Genomic DNA, 7500 nt, shown 5'->3' with positions numbered 1-7500 from the left:
CTGGTCTTTATTTATCTATTTATATATCTATCTATTTATTCATTCATATATCTCTTTATTTCTTTTATTATGGTCAGTATCATTTAGATCGAATTGTGGTTCTTTTTGATTGTTTTATATCTTAGCAGGCGTCACACTTCATATTATTCTTAAGTTAGTATCGTCTATTTCCTCTGACATATATCCTTACGTGTCATTACGATGCTCATGATGTAACATCGGCATCGACCACCCTTTAATGGATAATGTGCTTATGATATTACCTTAGTTTTCTATGTAGAAAAGGCATGTATGAGAATGAATATCTTCACAATACCATTGATGTGTTTGATCGGTTTCGACTGTATCTTCTTCATGTATTTCTGACGAAGATATAATCGAAACCGGTCAAATACATCTCTTGTATTGTGAAGATATTCATTCTCATTCATACCTTTTCTACATTGGTCAACATGAATACGGTTCATAGTTTTCTATATTTTATATTAACAGATATTTCCATCTCGTCTTGATATATCTATATAACCAACTTATAATTTAACGATTCGAAATTATTACTTTCTACAAATTATCTGAATTTTCATTCCACACCCACAAGCTATTTAAACTCTGCGGTCTCTTAACCCCGCTCTCACTTACATCGCACTCTCCCGTGGTTACCAAAATTTTAGAAAAACACATTGTTAGCTGATGTGTTTTAAGTATTGTGATGCTTTTACTCTGTAGCATTTAAGTGTAATTTTACTTCTATCTATCAAATAGTCATCATATACATCCACCTAATATGATAGCGCTATTTTTTGCGCATTAGCAAAAATAGAAACACTTATTATTATTTTCTAAAATCAGATCAATCATCTATCGTTTTTTTGCTTAATACATTACAATGTCTAATCTAATCATTGCTTTACTGACCCGTGGTCAATGTTCGGACGAAAAGGTAAAACACTCTGTCTTGACGTTGACTCTCAAAATATAGGTAGCAGCAACAACAGAAAGGCAAATTTAAACGATAGTAAAAATGATAAGGGAAATAATGATAATAGTAATACTAATACTGATAATAATGATGATGAGAATGAGGGTGATCATAATAATGATAATGTTAATAAAAATAATAGTGAAAATATTAATAATAATGGCAGTGGTAATAATAATAATTATCATTATTAAGTACATTTTATACATAAGATAATTTCGTTATCAACTCTAAAGGAAAATCTCCTTCTGGAAGTGATATATATTTATTTCTATTTTTGCAAAAAAAGTAAACGGAAAAAGTTGGAATATATATATATATATATATATATATATATGTATGTATGTACGGTAATATTGGAAATGACGCTGTGAAGCTTCCAGGCCTCCCTTCTGCCTTCTCCCACTCCTTGGTTCCCTGTCCTCCTTCTCCTTCCTTCTACCCCTTTCCTTTCTCTCCATCTTTCTTACTTCTCACTCCTCCCTCCTCTCTATTTCTCTCACTCACTCCTCCCTCCTCTCTATTTCTCTCACTCACTCCTCCCTCCTCTCTATTTCTCTCACTCACTCCTCCCTCCTCTCTATTTCTCTCTCACTCCTCCTCTCTACTTAGCCTACTCCCCTTTGCCTAGCTTTGTCTACTCCAACTTTTGCCTTATTTTAGTTCCTTTTACGCATTCTCTCCTTTTACTACTCTATTCCCTGATTCTGCTGCTATATATACCCCTTTTCTCTGAAACTTCTTGGTCTTTTCTATGTTTGTACTGTTCTAGAAATCTACCCCCTCCATCTATCCTTTTATATTCACTTTTCTTTCTCGGCTGTTCTCTTGTTCTAGATATTTTTACCTTGTATTCCTACGACCCCATGACCCAACCTTTTCCTTTGCCCTTAAATCCTGGCCACGTAAAAGTAGGAAGATCCTGGAGGACATACGACATACGGATCGGCTGTCACTCCCCATATCTTATGCCCTTTTAGATGTTCACTCTGGCCATTAGGCTGGCATTTTATTTAAATTATTGTACATTTTAAAGTAACTTTCCTTTTTTTCAATGCTTAACGCCTCCTTTTTGATTTTTATTTGTTGGGCCTTTAAGAAGTTATTGTTATTTTTTTTTTTACCAGAGTTCCGCTCTTATTTGTTTTTTAATTTAATTTATTTGCCAAGCATGATTTTAGTTTTGCTATTTCTATATTATGTTCTCATACCTGTTCATTTTATAGTTTATTTGCTGAGCCAACAGAAGCTTTGTTTACCTGTTTGTTTGTTCATATGTGTGTTTTCGATTTCTAGTCACAAATGTTTTTGGTATCTTTCCCTTCTTGTTAATTATCGAGCATTGACTTTGTACCTTACATTGTGTTCTGTGATTTTTTTTATTTTCAAGATTCTAGAAGACTGGCTACGGATTAATTTGTTTTTGTTCGTTAGATCTTTTCAGTTTTATTATTTGTTCTGTAGTGTGTTTTATATTATCCCCAAAACAAATTGTATTGTAAAAAAATTTTTTCTCAAAACTCTGTATTCCTTTGTTTCCCCTCGCATACATAAGGGGGGGGGGGGGTATTCCGACAAATAAACAGTGTTAAGACGAACGTGTGTTTGCGTATCCCCCTGGATCTTACAGTGCCGTGGCGACGGACCCGAAGGAGAAAAGGTTGGACCTGTCCTGACGATTGCCTTAAGTGGAAAAGTTGGGTGTGTTACATATTAATAGTTAGGATGAGAGTACAACACCATTCATCCACAGACAACCCTAACTTCCTTGAGGGCTTGTGAGGGATATATATTTTGCGATACTTTTTTTTTTGTTTGTTTGTTTTTTTAAGAGTAAACAGGCCCACCTATCCCGGCCTTACTCCTTTCATCCCGCTTCACGGGGCACCGCTCTGCCCACGGACACCCTTACAACGCCTAACCTCAACCCAACCGCCCCGGATTTATGTTCTGTCCCCTGTAGCTTTTTTTTTTGTTTTTGTGAATGTTGTTACACACAGATGGCTCCATATGCCAGTAAGGAGTCTATCAATGGCCCTAATGACTGATCCTGGGAAAATGTGTTTTTCTTTTTAAAACAGTTGATATCGATACTGTTATTAAATTGATATTAAAATCTCGATAACATTTAAGACAATGAAATAATGCAAAAAACCCTTTCCAAAAGCCTAGGAAAAGGGTAAATAGGTGAGATTTGTTGGACTAATAACTGACTCCTCGGTGACTAATCACTTATAGAGCCATCTGTGTAAATACAATAAATAAACTTGTCTTACAGTGGACATGTCATGTATTCTTGTCATCCGAGCTTACCAAGTAGTAGAACACATCATTCAATGAAAGTTTTCTTCTACATCATTTTCTTCGCAAATTGATAATAACGGTAATAAAAATATAAAATCCAGGAAACGCAGCAACCTTACGGCTCCAGCAACGCGACAAAATGACAAAAAGTAGTTGAAAGCGACGGAAAATCGGACGGATTTGTAGCGCATGACTTAGGCAAGGGAAATCAAATGAGCCAATAGAGATTTACCCTGGAACGGGACAGTGGCAGTGACGTCCAGCACAATAGAACTAATCAGATATGAAATAGATCATCACGTGACAATAGAAGGTGGGCCTAGGAGAAGGTGGTTGAAATTTAAATCATTTCCATCATGACAAGGTAGTGTGTCGGGTTATTGCAAAATATCATCGAAATAACGACGCGAGTTTATTATGCCCGCGAAATCACGGCGTGCTGCCTGTGGAAGTACTATGCCCGACTGCAAGACACCGTGTAATTAGAGAAAAGACACCAGGCCATCACCAGTTCGTCGAGGCCCGGCGGAAGCGACCACGATTCCCGCCGACGACGACCTGTAAGACCCCGACGAAAAGTGACAAAAAACCTAATGCTTGAGGTAAGGCGTGGGTAAAACTGTTGCTGGGTCTGGGCTCTCTCCTGCAGGAAACTATGAGGTGAAGATTTTGAGGACTAGGCCCCCAAATTCCCTGAGAAGTATCATGCCCTCCCTCCCCCCATGTCGGAACCAATAACATAGCTATGCGAAGGAAATGAGTGCGAGATTCGGGCGAAACACGACGAAAACTATTGGAAAAATATCGGTGTTAGGGGTCATTTCCAAATCAACCATATATACAAGGTAAGTATGTGTATATATATATATATATATATATATATATATATGTATATATATGTATATATACATATATATATATATATATATATGTATATACATGTATATATGTATATATATAACGATATTGAGGGGTAACTATTTCATTGCCATTTTACGTATAAAATGTAATTTAATTAATTCTGTTTCATCGAGAAGAATATATTCATACTAAATCTTCTTATTTAGTTGTTTCTGTGAATTTATATTCATGAAAAAATCAAGCATCCTCGTGTGACTTTTGGTACCTTTAGAAATGTCATCATAACACGTTTTTAAAGGGGGTGAGGGGGGGCTTAATATTAAGTTATTCATTCCTCCTGTGTGTTTTTTTTTTTTTTTTTTTTTTTTTTCAATGCTGTTAGAATAAAATAATCTCGGACACTTTGAAGATATGGCGCAATGTTCGTGTGTGTACAGAATAAGCACTTGCATATCTGTTTCGTTATGTATAAATGTTTATCCATCCAGAGTACCTATCTATCTATGTATATGTCTGTCTATATATTTATATCTATCTATCTATATATGTTTATGTATGTATGTATGTGTACACACATACAAACATACACACAAACACACACACACACACACACACATACACACACACACACACACACACACACACACACACACACACACACACACACACACACACACACACACACACACACACGTGTGTGTGTGTGTGTATATACAAATATACGAGGTGATGGTGATGAGGAGGAGGAGGAAGGAGGGATATAGTGATGACGATGACGAGGGACGGACGATGATGGTGGCGGCGACGAGGGAGAGGAAGGAAAGATGAAAGCGGTTCTGGCTCTCAACAGCTGACCAACGTTCCTTCCTTCCCCCTGCCTGGTAACTGAGGGAAGACTAGAGACTGTATGTTTCAGAAAACTTGATTGAATTGTACTTAGTGTAATAGTTATGATCGAAAGATTAATATTTACGAATCTTTTTACATTACTTTATTTCGTAGTGAATAGTGTAAAATGATGATTCACTAAGAATGTCGATGAAGAGTCACCACTAGGGTTCTGAAAAGGAAAAGAAGATGGCTGAACAATTAAATATTACTATGATTAAAACTCCCAACTTCGTAAACTCAAGGACAATGTTGCAATTTAGAGGAAGGTCGATTCGAAAATTGGCGCGAAAGTAAATGCCTTCAGTACAGCGAAAGGTGAATAATATCGTTATTTATCTATTTATTCATTTTTTATTTTCTTATTAGTTTATTTTCGTCTTTCTCATTCCTCTCTCTCTCTCTCTCTCTCTCTCTCTCTCTCTCTCTCTCTCTCCTCTCTCTCTCTCTCTTCTCTCTCTCTCTCTCTCTCTCTCTCTCTCTCTCTCTCTCTCTCTCTCTCTCTCTCTCTCCCTCCATCTCTCTCTCACTCTCTCTCTCCTTCTCATTTCTCTCGTCTCCTCCTCTCTCTCTCTCTTCTTCCTCTCTCTCTCTGCTCTCTCTCTCTCTCTATCTCTCTCTCTCTCCTCTCTCTTCCTCTCTCTCTCCTTCTCCTTCAAATCTCTCCTCTCTCTCTCTCTCTCTCTCTCTTCTCTCTCTCTCATCCTCTCTCTCTCTCTCTCTCTCTCTCTCTCTCTCTCTCTCTCTCCTCTCTTCTCTATCTCTCTCCTCTCCTTCTCTCTCAATTCTCATCTCTCCTTCTCTCACTATCCTCTCTCTCTCTCCCTCTCTCTCTCTCTCTCTTCTCTCTCTCTCTCTCTTCTCTCTTCTCTCTCTCTCTCTCTCTCTCTCTCTCTCTCTCTCTCTCTCTCTCTCTACTCTCTCTCTCTCTCTCTCCTCTCTCTCCATCTCTCTCTCTTCTCTCTCTCTCTCACTCTCTCTCTCTCTCTCTCTCTCTCTCTCTCCTCTCTCTCTCTCTCTCTCTCTCTCTCTCCTTCTTCTCTACAATCTCTCTCTCCTCTCTCTCCTCTCTCTCTCTCTCTCTCTCTCTCTCTCTCTCTCTCTCTCTCTCTCTCTCCTCTCTCTCTCTCTCTCTCTCTCTCCTCTCTCTCTCCTTCTCTTCAATTCTCTCTCTCTCTCTCTCTCTCTCTCTCTCTCTCTCTCTCTCTCTCTCTCTCTCTCTCTCTCTCTCTCTCTCACTCTCTCTCTCTCTCTCTCTCTCTCTCTCTCTCTCTCTCTCTCTCTCTCTCTCTCTCTCTCTCTCTCTCTCTCTCTCTCTCTCTCTCTCTCTCTCCTCTCTCTCTCTCTCTCTCTCTCTCTCTCTCTCTCTCTCTCTCTCTCTCTCTCTCTCTCCTCTCTCTCCTCTCTCTCTCTCTCTCCTCTCTCTCCTCTCTCTCTCTCTCTCTCTCTCTCTCTCTTTTTTTTTTTTTTTCTCTCTCTCTCTAAATAATTCGACCTCCTATTCGTTTCAAACGAGTCTCTGTGTTGTGAAATATATATGCAATAATATTTCACAGAACAGTCCACTGGCCCCGTCCTCGCCAATGGCTGTGGTCGACATCCAACTTATTTTAGGGAGATGTATTTTAACCTTTATTACTTTTGTTTACAATTACATATTTCTCTCTATTCTACTATTTACAACAGTTTCCTCTATATCTAGATCCTTGAGACTAGTGTACATTGCCGGTTTGTTCCTTGTTCCTCGTAGACAGAGCAGTGAAGACCGTAGTCGAAGTCGGTATCTCTCACGCTGGTGTAGGATGGCGGCTTTGATCGCGTCCCACGAAGGCAGAGGAGAGAAGATCTCAGGAGAGAGAACGACAGGCGGCATCTCATCCACGCTGTGACACAGCTTCTTGATTGTTGTTTCTTGTCTGCCAGTTGCTGCGCCAGGATAGCGTAGAAGGCCTTTGCCCTTGGTGCCATTCCTCCTGTGGTCGTGAATACAAGGGGCGTGAAAGTCCCTTGTTCCACTTCTTCTACTCGTTCTCCATATTCTCGGATCTTGTCGTTTTCATGCCTTCCGTGGGCAGCATGTAGATCCTGGTCCCTGTTGCTCTGCGCCATAGGATTAAAGATCCTTACATCGAAGAATGCTCTCTGGCCTCGGGCCCAAAATCCTCTGGCGCTGATGTCTAGGCGAGCATCCTCTGCGGGGTTTACCGATCTCAGGGTGAAGCTTCTTCCTCCAGTCGGCAGAAGTTCTGGTTCCACCCTCACGTCATGGCAGACTTCCCTGAGCATTTGGGCAGTGAGGTCCTTGACTTCATCATGCCGTATGACGACAAATCCTCCCGTCTTACAAGTCATGGCGTGATTTGTGTTGAAGGGGGAGCCACACGAGCAGATTGTGGAAGTCCATCCATATGCCAGCCATACCTTAAAGCCAAGGCATCAACAAATTCTTGTTTGTTTAGGCTAAAAAC

Source organism: Penaeus chinensis, chromosome 43 (assembly GCF_019202785.1).
Source record: "Penaeus chinensis breed Huanghai No. 1 chromosome 43, ASM1920278v2, whole genome shotgun sequence".
In the NCBI taxonomy this organism is placed as follows: domain Eukaryota; kingdom Metazoa; phylum Arthropoda; class Malacostraca; order Decapoda; family Penaeidae; genus Penaeus; species Penaeus chinensis.
Note: the sequence above shows the minus strand (reverse complement) of the source record.